The following is a 14959-nucleotide window of genomic DNA, read 5'->3' on the forward strand; positions in this document are numbered from 1 at the left end:
TCTTAATAGTTTCCATTCACATAAATGGAACCAGATGCACAACGCAGAATATATAATGCATAACTGAGTCTTCGCTGTCTACTCATGATCATCTTACCTCCCAAACAAACGTCTTTTCAAAAGAAAATGAACACACTTCTGGAAGTCTACATAATCCCTTTAGTGATCCCGTTCATGGTAGGGATAATAAACAGAGGAGTCAAATAGATGCAGCACCCTGATAAATCTGACAGAGCTGACTTCGAGGAAGTAAGGACACCCACTCTTGTAATTTCTGAAGGAATGTTTCACCCATTTACTGCCTCCAGCAGCACCCGTAAGCAGAAACTCAGGGAAGAGTAATAACAGATGATGCACATAGGATATTCCCTCAGGCACGGTCCAAGTTTCTGATTATTTCCTGCTCAGGGAGTTCTGACACCATTGCTTGTTTAGTAACTCAGAGATCTTTTCTGAACTATTTTTCCATTCTTTCCTTCAATTTGCAGTTTTGGTTATTTTATTTTATTTTAATTTTTTTTTTTTCCAGCTTTGGTGGGGGATTTCAAGAAAACCTACATATTATAGGAGAGGGCTTCTTTTCTGTGTATGAAGAACATCCTGGGGAAAACAAGATGGAAGCTGTATCCGTGTAATAACTAAAGAATTGATGAGGTTTTCATGCGATGGCTGTCACTAGGTTCTAGCATGAGAGCTAACACTTATGCGTATTTCCAAAAATACTGCACAAGGAAATTAGGATAATCTGGTCTTCATATGAAAATGGGAACACTTTGTGTGTTCATTAAAAAAAAAAAAGAAAGAAAAAAAAGCAGACATTATCACTTTCAGGGCACATTTTTATGAAGACATGCTTTTTTCTTTATATTAGTGGTTGCAATACTGGTGTCTCTGGTCACTGAAGATTTATTTATAGGGAAAATATACAAGGCAAACCATTACAACTTGTGAACAGAATAAGATAACACAAAAATATTTATTTCAGAAGTAAAATATAAAGCAAGCAGGGTGGGATTAAATTCACTGAAGTTTAGACAACAAAACCTGAACTAGTCACCTGATACGCCCTTTCAGGCTAATGTATAGGGACAGAAATGTTAAATGGTGATTCTTCCGAGCTGTTGAATAGATTAGTTTCAGGTGAGCTGGACAACCCTCCAGAGCTGCTTGTATCTCTGCGCTCTCTAAAGGGAAATGAGGGTCACCTTTGTTGACCTGGAGCATTTGTATTCAGATGAAAAGGATCTCATCCATACTGCTCCGTATCTATTTGTCTGGGACAGTAGAAAAAGGGACAAACCTGCAATAGAATATTTCACTCACCTACAGTGGAAGGATGGTGGGAGATAAAAGGGAAAGTCAGCTCAGTTATTCTTACCCTCAGTTATAAACAGCCAACTAAGGACCAAATGAGGAGGTAGCAAAAAGACATATCAAGGTTACCTACAAATATCAGAGTGATTTCCCTGACATATCTGTGTTTTCCTGCCGCCAGCCTTTGCTCTGATGCTGGGACTAACTGCTTTAGTCTCCCTGGTGTCTGCTAAAACACCTCCTTTCTGATGAGATTAGGTTTTGCATTAATCCTTCTTGTGAGAGTGTAAATGAAGCAACCATGTGAAGCATACTTCCATTCAGTGCTTCAGCCCTGGCACCATCTGTATGAATAATACCAACATATGTGTGTAAAAACAGCATCACCCAGAGTTAATAACAACTAAGTTCAGATGGATGCAAAAAATGCATTATATTTACATCTATGGAATTTATTAGTTCTGTTTTTAATTATTTCTCTGTGCAGCAATTTATTTCCAGTACCGTTCTTAAAAAAAAATTACAAGTTGCAGTTCTAATTCTAGTACTAGGAGTTTTATCCATTACATCTCTGTCCTCATTGACTAAAATAATTTCTGTTCCCTTCATAGCTAAATAGTCCTTTAAAAAAAAATTAAAAAATCAGAAGTAGATTAAATGCAATTTATTGTATGTAAATATGCAGGGCTGCTGCACTGAAATATCTGTTAGTGTGTAGGACATCAACACTGCTATGCAATGTACAGAGTCCCCCAGGGCTCTTCTTTCCTGACAGGTGAGCTTTTCAACTCTCATTTTCCCTAGTTCTGCACAAAACATACTTCTACCTGTTCCCTTTAAGCAAAACACGGAGCATACAGTTCCTGCGCCCTCAGCTGAAATAGCTGGAGTTTAATGTTAACCATGTGGTGTGTCTTCTGTGGTTTTTTTAGGGTTTATCAGCTCTATTTACACTAACACATGAATGATAATTTAAGGGTTTCTGTCACCTTTTACAGCTCTGATTTGCTTGCTCTGTAGTTAAATGCTGCTGCAAGGTGAAAACCTGGTATTTCCCCATGGCTCTTGGCAGATTCTCAGGGATGGTGAAATAGTAATGATACGCTGAATGGGTACTGAGTGATTTGCACGCTAGGCAGCCTTGGCTACATACTCTAGTTGTTAGGCATCCATCTCCTTGAAACGGTCTTTTCATGAGACCAGACATATTTTAATCTGAGTCAGCATTTTTCTTCCTGATAGTTAATCCAGGCTGAAAGTCAAATGCCAGTAATTCTGCATGTTCTCAAAGGAACGTAAGATTTGCCACATTGGTGCAAACTGATGATTCATCAAGTCTGCAATCTAATTTCTATTAGTCTCCAGCACATGATGTCTTAGCTGGCCAGTGCTTTATGTCTCTCATTTCGGTGTTATCCTGAGTGCTTCCCAGGATAATTCGACATATTCATAAAGATGATTTTCCCTCTGCTTCCTCCCTCCACACAACAGGAGTTGCCAAAAGTGTCTGGGAGCCCTTTCTTTCTAGGGAAAGATGTGACTGCACAGAACAAATGGAATGTGGCTTGTTCCAAGGCAAGTGAGAGTCTAGTCACTTGTCCATGAAGTTTGGGGAATGGAGATGTGTACTCTCTGGCTCAAATGTTAACTTGCACCTGAGGACACAGGGGTAAAAGCATATTTTAAAAAACAAAAACAGAAAAAAAGATGAATGTTCAGATTGCCTTGGAGCACTCTGAAGGTGAGGTAAGCGGGAAGAAAATAGGTCGTGTAAGTGGTGGTGCCTCATCTTCAAATTTCCTCCATTACTGTAGAAGTCTGATTAAAGAGGTGCAGTGGAAGTACTGTCCCTGCTGCTCTCCGCTAGCAGCTTTTGCCTGACAACCACCCTTGAAAAAGGGTGAACAAAATAATTCACCTTTTTGTTCCAAGGGGCAACAGGAAGAAACATCCTGTCCTGAACTGCTGACAAATCTAGCATCTCTGTGCTATGCTCTTCTTTTCATTCTCCTCATGAGAAACAGAATTTCTTACTATTAACCTAACAATGTCTCCGCTCCCAAAGCACTCCAAATTGCTTTTTAAAAATAAAGATAGATGTGAGAAAAAGACTGCATCTTGTAAGCTGAGCAAAGATAATGCAGCTTAAAGTACAAAGTGAGCTCATGGATGGAGAAAGACCAGTGGTATTTTCTCATTCATTGCCATCTAGTTAATGTCACTTAGATTTAGATCACACATTGCTGGCAATTTTAACCTTTTTTTTCAAGGCAACAAAATGAAATCATAACCCTTCTGCACCTTGAGCCTTATTCTTCCACATTTCATTCTTCTGAAGAAGATGGTTCCAGATAAGTTTCTTTAGTTTGTTATTGGAATGTTATGAAGGAAATCCCAAACAAGGATGCTTTGTGAGAAGTGGATGACAATTATTCTACAAGAAAGATAATATGAGGAGAAAACGAGTATGGATTTTTTGGAGGAAGGATCTTCTGTAAGTTGCGATGTTGAGGAGAAGCAAGGCCTTGTTTTCAAATTTTTAAAGTTGAAGCTCTGTGGACCAAAACAACTGGCCAGAATGAAAGCTAGTAGAATGTCATTGAGTCTTTGGTGAATTACATTAATTAGCTTGTAAGTTTGTGCTTCAGGTAGGTCCTGGGGACTCCTGGCAGAACTTACTGGAAGAACTTGTCAGAACCCTAGTTTTACACCTCATGCAACCTCAGAAAATGCATTCAGGGCTTGTGTCAACTGTATGACTCAAATAATAAGTTACTGGAGGTTCAAGAGAAGCTGTATCTTGGATTAAACATTGTCATGTTAAAGGACGATGTGATGACTTTTCAATCATACACAGCTCTGCCATGCACAGTGTGCCGTGAGGGAAAAAATAAAGTCAGTTAATTCACGTATAGGAGATTTTCCCCTTGTTTTAATGTGGTAAGACAATGCTGCTGAGATTTGCTATTCACTTGCCACTTAATCAGAGTTGAGCTTGTGATGTCATTATCTGATGTTGCACATATTCAACATCAGGTAATTTAAAAAACCTTATACACATAGTCTTGCTACTTCTATAGCAGCAATTGTTTTTAGAAGTTGGGCAAAATTACTTCTTTCCCATCCCCACTTCCCATCTCATTCATTATGTGTCACCTCCCAGGCCCTGGATATTCCACCTTTGTGAAATGGATTTTCTCATGATCCCCAAAGTTCAGCTAGCATTATTCAGTTATGAAATGTGATTCACCTATTACATTTCTTGCCATAATTTTGTCATACTCTGCAGTTTTGGCTTCTAGGTGCGTATTCTTACACTGCTACTGAACTTTTTTATAGGTCTACGTGACCTTCAGTTGCACATTTCTTGAAAACTTTTCTGTGTACTGTGACATTAATAGGGAAACCAATGCTAGGACAAATCTTTACACCTCAGACTTAGAAATGCATGGGGGTAAATTTCTACTAGGCACATATCAATCTTCTAACATGAAGTTGGAAAATGGTTGGGATGTCTTTTAGTGTAGTGAAACCCAAGGAGCTGGCTTACAGAGGCAGTATCTTTTCTTGGACCATCAAAGAGTGCTTGTAGTATGGGCTTGGGATTTGGTGGTGGTGGTGGGTGTTTTTGGTTTTGTTTTGTTCACAGTATCATCTCATTTCTTCATTTAGTTTTGCTTTAGGATCAACCTGTACTATCCATAAGATACACCTATGTCTTAAGCTTGTGGTGGTCCCTGAAAGATGCCCATCTACTTGAATTAACACTTGCCTCTGAAACGCCTGTATTACCAATGATTTGCAGCTGCCAGATTAGAGCCATTGATGTCAGGGCCAGAAGCCCTCTGAAATTCCACAGGATCAGGATTTCTCCTGGGCCATATTTCTAAACTGAAAAAGGAATTTCAGTGAAGTTGCATCAAAGGTGGTTGTTGGTCCCCGTCGGTGCAGTTAAGAGAATGCACAGGATAAATAAATGACTAAGTGAATATGAAGCAATATTGCATGGGGAATATCATTGTCCTGCTATCCCATTTTTTCTGAGAGACTCTTGCGGTTTTACGTCTGTCCTATTTTAAGAAGCTGTTGTTAAAATTCCAGTTTAAGTAGAAATGGCCGGTGTGACTGAATAAGAACGGCACCTTTTTTGTGGGGGGCAGTTGTGCACTAGAGAAATGTCTAACATTTCTATAATTAAAAGTGGATATCATTTACTTCTCTAGAAAATTAGTGGGAAGGACTATTTAAAAAGAAATAACTTTAGCTGATAAAAAAACAGGCTTTACTGAAGGCAAAATCTCATCATCATATAGTACCTTTGAACAAAGTCCAAAAAAAAGGCTTAGGTCTGGATGGTTCACGATGTCAGTAATGCAGTTCTCAGACTAATCTCATGTCTGATTAGCATCAGCTTCAAAGAGGCAGGAAACACCAGAGATTTTCTTAGTATTGTGACTTTTGTCTTCTTTTCCTTCTCCGTTTTTTTTTTCCCTATCCTGAAAATACATCATTAGAAATTTATGTATATAATGACTATATCAGGCCAAGGTTGAAATCATCATCAAGGTGATCAGAAAGAGAAGACATGGGTCCTCAGAGGCCATTCCTCACCATCACAGGTGGAAGAAATTAGATTCAAATGAGTTAAATCATGAACTGCGCCACAACTTCAGAGGAAGGTTATCTGATGTAGGGGTAAATTTGATGTTGATGCGCAAAGCTGGTGATCTGTTAAATCCTGAACACATAACAAAAGTATATCTACCATGTTGTATTCGGTTTGTGTGGCAAGGTTTGGGGGGAGGGGGGGGCGGGGGGGCTACAAGGGTGGCTTCTGTGAGAAGGTGCCAGAAGCTTCCCCTATGTCTGATGGAGCCAGTGCCAGCCAGCTCCAGGATGGACCCACTGCTGTCCAAGGCCGAGCCAATCAGTGATGGTAGTACAGACACTGTGATAACATATTTAAGGGGAAAAAACTGTTGCACAACAGCAGCCAGAAAAGAGGAGTGAGAATATATGAGAGACACAACCCTGCAGACACCAAGGTCAGCGAAGAAGGAGGGGGAGGAGGTGCTCCAGGTGCCGGAGCAGAGATTCCCCTGCAGCTGTGGTGAAGACCATGGTGAGGCAGGCTGTGCCCCTGCGGCCCATGGAGGTTAGTGGTGGGGCAGAGATCCACCTGCAGCCCGTGGAGGGCCCCACGCTGGAGCAGGTGGATGGCCAAAGGAGGCTGTGACCCCATGGGAAGCCCACGCTGGAGCAGGTTTGCTGGCAGGACCTGTGGACCCATGGAGAGAGGAGCCCACACTGGAGCAGGTTTGCTGGCAGGACTTGTGACCCCGTGGGGGACCCATGCTGGTGCAGTCTGTTCCTGAGGGACTGCACCCCATGGAATTGAACCATGCTGGACCAGTTCAAGAAGAACTGCAGCCCATGGGAAGAACTCAAGTTGGAGAAGTTCATGGAGGACTGTCTTCCATGGGAGGGATGCTACGCTGGAGCAGGGGAAGAGTATGAGGAGTCCTCCCCCTGAGGACGAAGAAGCCACAGAAACAATGTGTGATGAACTGATTACAATCCCCATTCCCCATCCCCCTGTGCCACTTGGTGGGGAGGAGGTAGAGAAATCAGGAGTGAACTTGAGCCTGGGAAGAATGGAGGGGTGGGAGGAAGGTGCTTTAAAATTTGCACTTATTTCTCATTATCCTACTCTGAATTGACTGGCAATAAATTAAATTAATTTCCCCGAGTCAAGCCTGGTTTGCCCATGACAGTAATTGGTGAGTGATCTCTCCCTGTCCTTATCTTGACCCATGAGCCTTTTGTTGTATTTTCCGTTCCCTGTCCCACTGACAAAGGGAGTCATAGAATGGGTTTGGTGGGCACCTGGCATCCAGCCAGGATCAACCCACCAAACACATCTGGAAAACCTGAGAGATTTCTGTACCTCTCAGAACTGCCATGCTCTGCACACTTGTCTCAGTTCTCTGGTTCATCAGGAAAAGAAGAATATTAGCAACTACAAGTGACCAGGTGCAGAAAAGTGTAAACAACCAGACTTTCCCTTCAACATTCTTTAGAGGGTTTTCACAATCAGAAAACTTAGACCCTCATCTTACAAGATGCTATCTCCACTATCAGCCTTGTGAATGAGTTTAGGTTCTTTATCATGAATGAGATGGTGTTGCAAGACTTCAGCTCTGTCGTATTTTGAAGATACTTTCCAATTTATATCAGAAGCTGGTATAGAGTATAAAACAGTTTCAGGGGAAAACAGATAAATGCAACATATTGTGACAAGACATGGTCTTAGTCAGTGTAGATTTGCATATATGAAGGGTTCAGTCCAAAAACATCAAAAGACGTTTGTGCCTTGAAAACAGGATGACTAGAACATGAACTGGAACAATGATAAAAAACCAAAACAAACAAAAAACCCAACTGAAAAAAACCAACCAAACAAAAAAAAAAAACCCAAACAACAACAACAAAAAGGCCAACAAAAAAAAAAACCACCCCCAGAACAAAAAGAAAACCTAACTTAAACAAAAATGGTAACATTGAAAATTGAAATGAGGACCTCACATTTCTTGTCTGTGGGCTGCAGCTCAGGACACCTGCACTGAGGGTCCTTCTGTGCCAAGTTCTCAATCCCTGCGTGAGTTTGACATGTTGAGAAGGTGGCTATTTATAGTTCTAAAATGCTGCTTCCATGTCCATGTTTTCAGTACTCAGTACCCAAATCCATCTGTTCATTCTGTCCTATATTCTCCATCCTTTAGACAATCCATCAGACTTACTTCAACAGTGTGGGTTTACAGACTGTGGCTTTGCAGAGCAACTGTAAGAACTTTCATATGGTCCTGATGCAAAGCTAGATAAAGTCAGTGAGTGTCACTTTGGATCAGCACTTCTCTTTCACTGATGCAGACTTACACTTCATAATTTCATAGGCCTCCTTTAGTCATCTCAGGCAGCTTGTAATGAATGCCATTGTTTCACACTTTCAAGGAATCATTCATCTGGCCAAAAATCTCTGCATGTATAACAGTCAACTACTTTAATACTGGACTACAACTTACGTGGACGAGCCTTCTCCAACAAAGAAGTTCATTGATGTTAATGTCTATGAAAAAGCCTTAAATCTGTATAAATGTGCAAAAGTCAGAAGTTGTATCATTGGAACTTATTTGCACAGTGTGATGTGTGACATCACATTTACTTAAAGACAGAGATCTCACTTAATTTAAAACAACAGCACATAGGATCAGATTGGTTTATTCTGGAGAATTTATCTTCCTATGAGACTAGCTCTTTAATTCACAGGCAGAATGGGCTAGACTAAATAAACGAGCACAGTCTACACTGTAAACCCCAAAGGGGTAAAAGATGCTTTCTGAAGCCAAGGAAGGCTGTAAGATGGATCCATAGCTTGAGTCCCTATTGCAACTTTGAGCTACCACAAAACTGGAGCAGCTCTTCAGAGACTGTTTTTGCAGTTCACAGTAAAGAGGTTTCTTAGCCTGCACAGGAGAGCAATCTTAGCAGCCTGATAGCAGCAAGGTCTTTTTAATTTACCTCTTCCTTTCTTGCCCTCTCTCTTTATGCATTAAAAAAACCCAAGATAAATATGCCTTTTTCCTTTCACTGACTATGAAAGTAATAGAAATGACTCACTGAAATACAGATGGACAAAGCCTCAAGTCACCCAGGTTTCTACAGGTAAAGTTCCCTGGATATAAAACCCCAAAGATCTACCCCAACATAATTTTTACTTTTTTTTCCAGGGATTGTAATTTGGTTCTCTATTTGTATGGTAGCTAACACAAGACTATATTCCATGACTAGAACTGCTAAACTCAGCATAACCATTACTACAGCAAATAGTAAAATCCCTCTTTAATCAAAACCTAAAAGTATGACGGAACTCAAACTCTTTTTCAGTAACTAAAAATAACTCATTTTTATCCTCAGCTAAGCCAGAAACATACATTAATTCTGTTGGTTTGTTGGCCCAAGATATTTGTAGTTAGATAGTGTCTGGAGAATCTCTCTTCTTATACTCAGGAGCCAAGCCTGTAGATTATCTATTTCTAATTTAAATGGCTTTTGCAGCATTGAATATTTTCCCTGCCTGAAAAATCAAGATTCATAATCCCCAGTAGCTGCAAAGCCTGCCAAGAGAAATGGCTTGTGCTGGTAGTAGGGTTTGCTTTCACGCCAAACGTATGGTGCCCTTCATCCTAGTTCTCGGAGAAAAAGCCTGTCCAAGGCCCACAGAGTGTGATTAGACTCTCTCTCCTGTACACAGGCATGTGTGTGCTCACACGTAAGTGCTCTCACACACATACCTATATACATGCATATGCACGCATACATATGCATATCCACACATTAGTCATAAAGGAGTATGGCCAGCTTATTTAAGGCAGGCATCTGTTAGTGATTGTCATGGTTTAACCCCAGACAGCAACCTGCACCACGCAACCCCTCACTAACCCTCTCCCTGAGGTGGGATGGGGGAGAGAGTCCGAAGAGCAAAAGCAAGAAAACTCATGGGTTGAGATAAGAACAGTTTAATAATGGACATAATAATAATAATAATAACTTGTAATGAAAAGAAAAATGAGAGAGGGAGAGAAACAAAACCCAGGAAAAGAAACAAGCCATGCAGCTGCTCACCATCCACCAGCTGATGCCGCCAGTCCTCGAGCAGTGATCGCTGCTTCCCCAGGCCAGCTCCCCCACAGTTTATATACTGAAGATGACATCATATGGTATGGAATATCCCTTTGGAGAGTTGGGGTCAGCTGTCCCAGCCGTGCCCCCTCCCAGCTTCTTGTTCACCTGGCAGAGCACGGGAAGCTGAAAAAGTCCTTGACCAGTGCACACACTGCTTAGCAACAACTAAAACGTCAGTGTGTCATCAAGATTATCCTCATGCTAAATCCAAAACACAGCACCATACCAGCTACTAGGAAGAAAATTAACTCTGTCCCGGCCAAAACCAGGACAGTGACTGACTTGAATTTGTTATTTACTGATTGATTGCCTTTGTGTTCACACCATAATTGATTGCTCGGTGTGAATGAGACCGCATTGAGGACAGCACTAAGAAATCTAGGCAACAAGTTGGCAGCTCTGTGATGCTAACACACACGGCTTAGGCAGCGTGTTACAAACAGGTCAAGGGAGGTGATTATTCCCCTCTGCTCAGCACTGGTGAGAAACAGGTGGCATGCCGTCCCCAGTGCTGGTTTCCCCAGGACAAAAGAGGGACGTGCACATACTGGAGCGAGTTCAGCAGGGGCCACAAAGACCATTGAGGGATGGGAGCACCTGAAATATGAGGAGAGGCTGAGAGAGCTAGGACTGCAGCCTGGGGAAGGGAAGGCTTAGGAGGATCTTATCCATCTGTATAGATAACCTGGTGGGGGGTATAAAGAAGATGGAAGCAGGCTCTTCTCAGTGGTGTCCACAGACAGGACAAGAGGGACTTGGTACAACCTGGAACATATGAAGTTTTCTCTAAACATAAAAACCCACTTCTTTTTACTGTCAGAGAGGCCAAACAGGGAAACAGGCTGCCCAGAGAAATTGTGGAGTCTCCACCCTTGGAGCTACTCAAAATCCACTGGACACAGCCCTGATAACCCTGTTTCAGCTGACCCTGCTCTGAGCTGGTGGTTGGACTAGATGATCTCCAGAGGTCTCTTCCCACCTCATCCATTCTGTGATCCTGTGACTTGCACAGGCAGTGAACATATTGTTGATTGACACCTGTAGAAATGTTCCTTCTTTTTCAGGTGGCTTTCTTTTCACTCCACTTAGAGCCTTTCCTCCTTGCAAAAATACTGCAAAATATTAAGTAAGCAGGAAGGTAGGAATGGTTCCAAAGTTGATGGAAAGGTTATACGATTAGTGGTGCCCATCCCCTTTCCAGAACCTTTCCACTTGTCTGAGTAACTCTAGCGAATTCTTTTGGGATAATAGAAGGACTTGTACTACTGAATTTGTGCAGCTAAATTCAGGTGTCCACAGCGTACATTTCTGCACCTGAGAAAGACACCCTGAACATTCCTTTGTATTTAATGCTGGTCAATAATAGCCAGTGAAATTTAGGTCATTCTGAAAGTGATGCCTTTATTCAAATGACCCCACCCTAAAAATCTGTCAGTTGTATTGATTAGATCTGTAATTACTGTAACAGGAGCTGGAGCCTGGAAACCATTATACTCAGATGGAGGTAGTTACACCTTAAATTATGTGAGATGAATGTCATCTTCAGAAGAATACCCTTTCCCATTAGAGTGTTTCTATTAGCTCTTTGTGGTTACGTGACTGCATGGTAGGAACTGCCTTCTATGCTTTGTATACATTACGCAGCATGCAATAGACATCTGATTTCAAAATATTACCTAAATAATGTCTTCTTATGAACAATTTTAATAATTGTCATAAATAATATGTGAGTGGTTTTGTATTTTGTTGCTTTTGGAGAAGGGGGTGTCTGACCTCTGGTCTATTTTGACATCTTGTTGGTTTACAGTAAAGCATAATTAAAACAAAGAGTGTTTCTAGGGCTTTCATTTGCAGTAAAAGAAAAAAAGTTGTTCTCAGTTATGGGTTCAATAACAATAAGAACAGACTATTCTTCCATCCCTTTCCTTTTCCTTGATACCAAGTTTAACCAGATTTTCTCACATAGCATATATACAAACAATATTCACTAAGGAAGTAGAGGTAGAATAAACACAAATACTACTAAAGCCTGCTTATATTTTTCATAGTGATATATACTACAAGAACCCAGGCCTTCTTCATGGGGCAGTGAGTGCAAAAATACAATTTTAACTAACCTCAGACGTCTATAGTGCTTTTGTCTATCTTGGAGGTGCTATCTTAGTGCTGAAGTCTATCCTAAGAGGCTTCCATTGTAGAAGTTGGAGAGAAACATACACTTTCATCAAAAATTGCCTCTTCATTTCCATTGACTGTCTACATTAAGTAGTGTAAACATTTTATATTGTAGAGATCTACACATGGTATGGTGAGTCCTTCCTATCAAGAAAAAATGTCTACTGGCTTCATCGTATGGAAAGAAGACCAATATTTCATATATAGTCTCCTGCAAAGTGCATCAGTGTCTCACTCTGGCTTCTATACTTAGTCCACTTTGCAGGAAGATGTATTTTTAAAACTAAACGCACTATCCTCCAGGTATGGGAACTGCTGGCATTGAAGGGAACACGAAATCTAGATTTCCTTGCTACAGCAGGCTATATGCTATATTTTCTTTAGAAATTTGTTTTGCCTGTACTCTCACCCTCCCCACCCCTTCCACTTCCACAATTACCTTAGGGTGGAATCAGTAAAAATACACTTTTCTACAATCATGTCTACTTTGTTGTTGACTGTGCATTTTGGGACCATCTTGTGTAGCCACCTTTCCATCAATAACAACTTTACATGAGCAAATCTCTGGCAATCCTGTGAATACTTATCAGTTATTCTTGCTTTTGCAGAGCCTGTGATCACCCTGTGAAGTGGAATGGATTCTCAAGGCATTTCACATTCAGGCCCTACGTCAATGTCTGCTTTACTGATCATGTCATATTAAAACTGCTATAGCCAACAAAAACTAATTGTATGAATGGAAAGCTAAGTTTTATACTGTGTGTTAGTATAACTGTGAATAATTTTTCCTTTTTTTTCCCCCTTCATTGCAGACAAGTTTTACTTTATGTTACAGGTTTTAATTATGTCCCCTGTGTATCTGGGGAATGCTATTTCTTTGCCTCCTGATTTGGTGTACAGTGTGCTGTATGATACATAGCTGTTAATTCATCTCTATGGTTTGTGTTTTTAACATGGTCTTGATCTCCAGTTCTGCTCATTTAAAACCCTGAAAGTCAACATGTTTTGTTTGGTTCTTTTTTGTTGTTGTTTTTGTACATTTTAAAAATAATCTAGCTCAGATTCTCATACTGTGCACTGCTGCTTTAGAAATTGCTCTGCCAGATCTGAGCTAAGCAATTTCAGAATTATATGTGCCATTTCCAAACATATCAATTAGATGCTTATTTCATCCCATTGTATGCATAGAACACCATATTTATTTATAAGAAACACTAGTGAAAGAGCAGGACAAATAAACATTAAGGCATATTGCTACCAATTTTTAACAGGAAAAGACTGTTAAAAAGATCAGGCAAGGCTTCTCATAAACAATGTCAAATTTTGCATTAGCTTTCATTTCATAGATTTCAATGCAACCAGTATTTGGGTTTTGTTCCATTTTCACCCACAATATTTTCTGCTGAAAACATGATTGAAAAATGCCATTTAAATTCTTCTTTAAATGTGTCATGTACTATAAATGCAGTTTTCCTCCAGTAAATAAAGCATTTCAAAAATGGTTTTAATTAAAATGTCATATAAGGTATAGAAGAGAATTTCACAAAATGATTTGTTTTTTATTCTTCGTGAAAAGTTACATCTTTTGACAAGAATGTTTCTCACCAGAAAAAAAAAATTCAGCTACCTCTATATGTTATGTATTTTTGGTTACCATGAAGGTTTGGAAAAGAATAACAAATATTAAACTAGGTTCTCACCTGCACTGATCTCAATAACATGCTTCCTTTCCAAAAAGCTGACACAGCCTTTCGTCAGTAAAGGTTGAGCACAGAAAATGCTCAGAGAAATCTTGCAGGTGCTTAAGCTCATTCAGGGTCAAAACTGTAAAACTTAAATCAATGCAGTTAAGTTTGGTGAAGAAACAAAAGTCAGAGTTTCTGGTGGTTTTTCTCTAGATCTATCCTACAAAATCTACATAACTGGATCATTATATGTAATATTAAATATTCATTAGTTGCTATTAAGAAAAGCTAATTAATAGAATGATTTTCCAACCAAGCTTAGTAATGGCATGAAATTGTAAGTTGTGATACCTACTGCTTTACCTCACTACAGAGACTTGCCTTCTGAATTAGAGCTCCCTACTTATATCAACTGCAAACTACACGCTGCCTCTATCAGCAGACTTGGCAAATCCTATAGTGATGAAAATTATTTTCACCTAGTTAGTAAGAGCTGAAACAAACCCAGCTTGTAGCTGGTTGCAAGCAAATATTTTGAGAGCCTGGAGCTGCATTTGAACAAGGGATCCAGAACAAACAATTTTTGCCCATTCGCTAATCCCATTCATAAGAAGCTGTGATTACCTCATTAGTATGATGCAGTTCAGAGACAGACTGATGGAACTTTCAGTGAACCAGCTTACACAGCAGATGGATTTGGCACCGATTGACCCAGGTGAAGTATTTCTCTGCTGAAACTACAAAGGCTGCCTGGCTCAGAGCGAGCATGAAAGCTCCATGTGGCAATATAGACATACTCCAGCATGTTGTGTGTTATGGACTTGGTTACAATGGCAAATGCTATTTAAAAAAAAAACCAACACCATTCCATGAGGTTGCTATCAACAGCACATTCATGCTGAATCATAGCATCATAGAATCAGAGAATCAGAGAATGGTTTGGGTTGGAAGACACCTTTAAAGATCATCTAGTCCAACCCTCTGCCATGGGCAGGGATATCTTTCACTAGATCAGGTTGCTCAGAACCCCACCCAACCTGACC

At 40.3% G+C, this 14959-nt stretch overlaps 1 protein-coding gene across 7 annotated transcripts in view; it reads left to right on the forward strand.

The window, feature by feature from the left end:
- TSNARE1 (t-SNARE domain containing 1) overlaps window positions 1-14037 on the forward strand; it is a 511863-nt gene extending 497826 nt beyond the window's left edge. For 4 of the 7 annotated variants that reach the window (XM_064442004.1, XM_064442001.1, XM_064442003.1 and 1 more), the window contains one exon: window positions 12840-14037. The gene's annotated coding sequence lies outside the window, so the exon portion shown is untranslated. The remainder of the gene's footprint in view (window positions 1-12839) is intronic. The other 3 variants (XM_064441997.1, XM_064441998.1, XM_064441999.1) reach the window with 1 other exon arrangement.
- The last annotated feature ends 922 nt before the right edge of the window (window positions 14038-14959 follow it).

This window comes from Phalacrocorax carbo, chromosome 2, assembly GCF_963921805.1.
Source record: "Phalacrocorax carbo chromosome 2, bPhaCar2.1, whole genome shotgun sequence".
Lineage (NCBI taxonomy): Eukaryota > Metazoa > Chordata > Aves > Suliformes > Phalacrocoracidae > Phalacrocorax > Phalacrocorax carbo.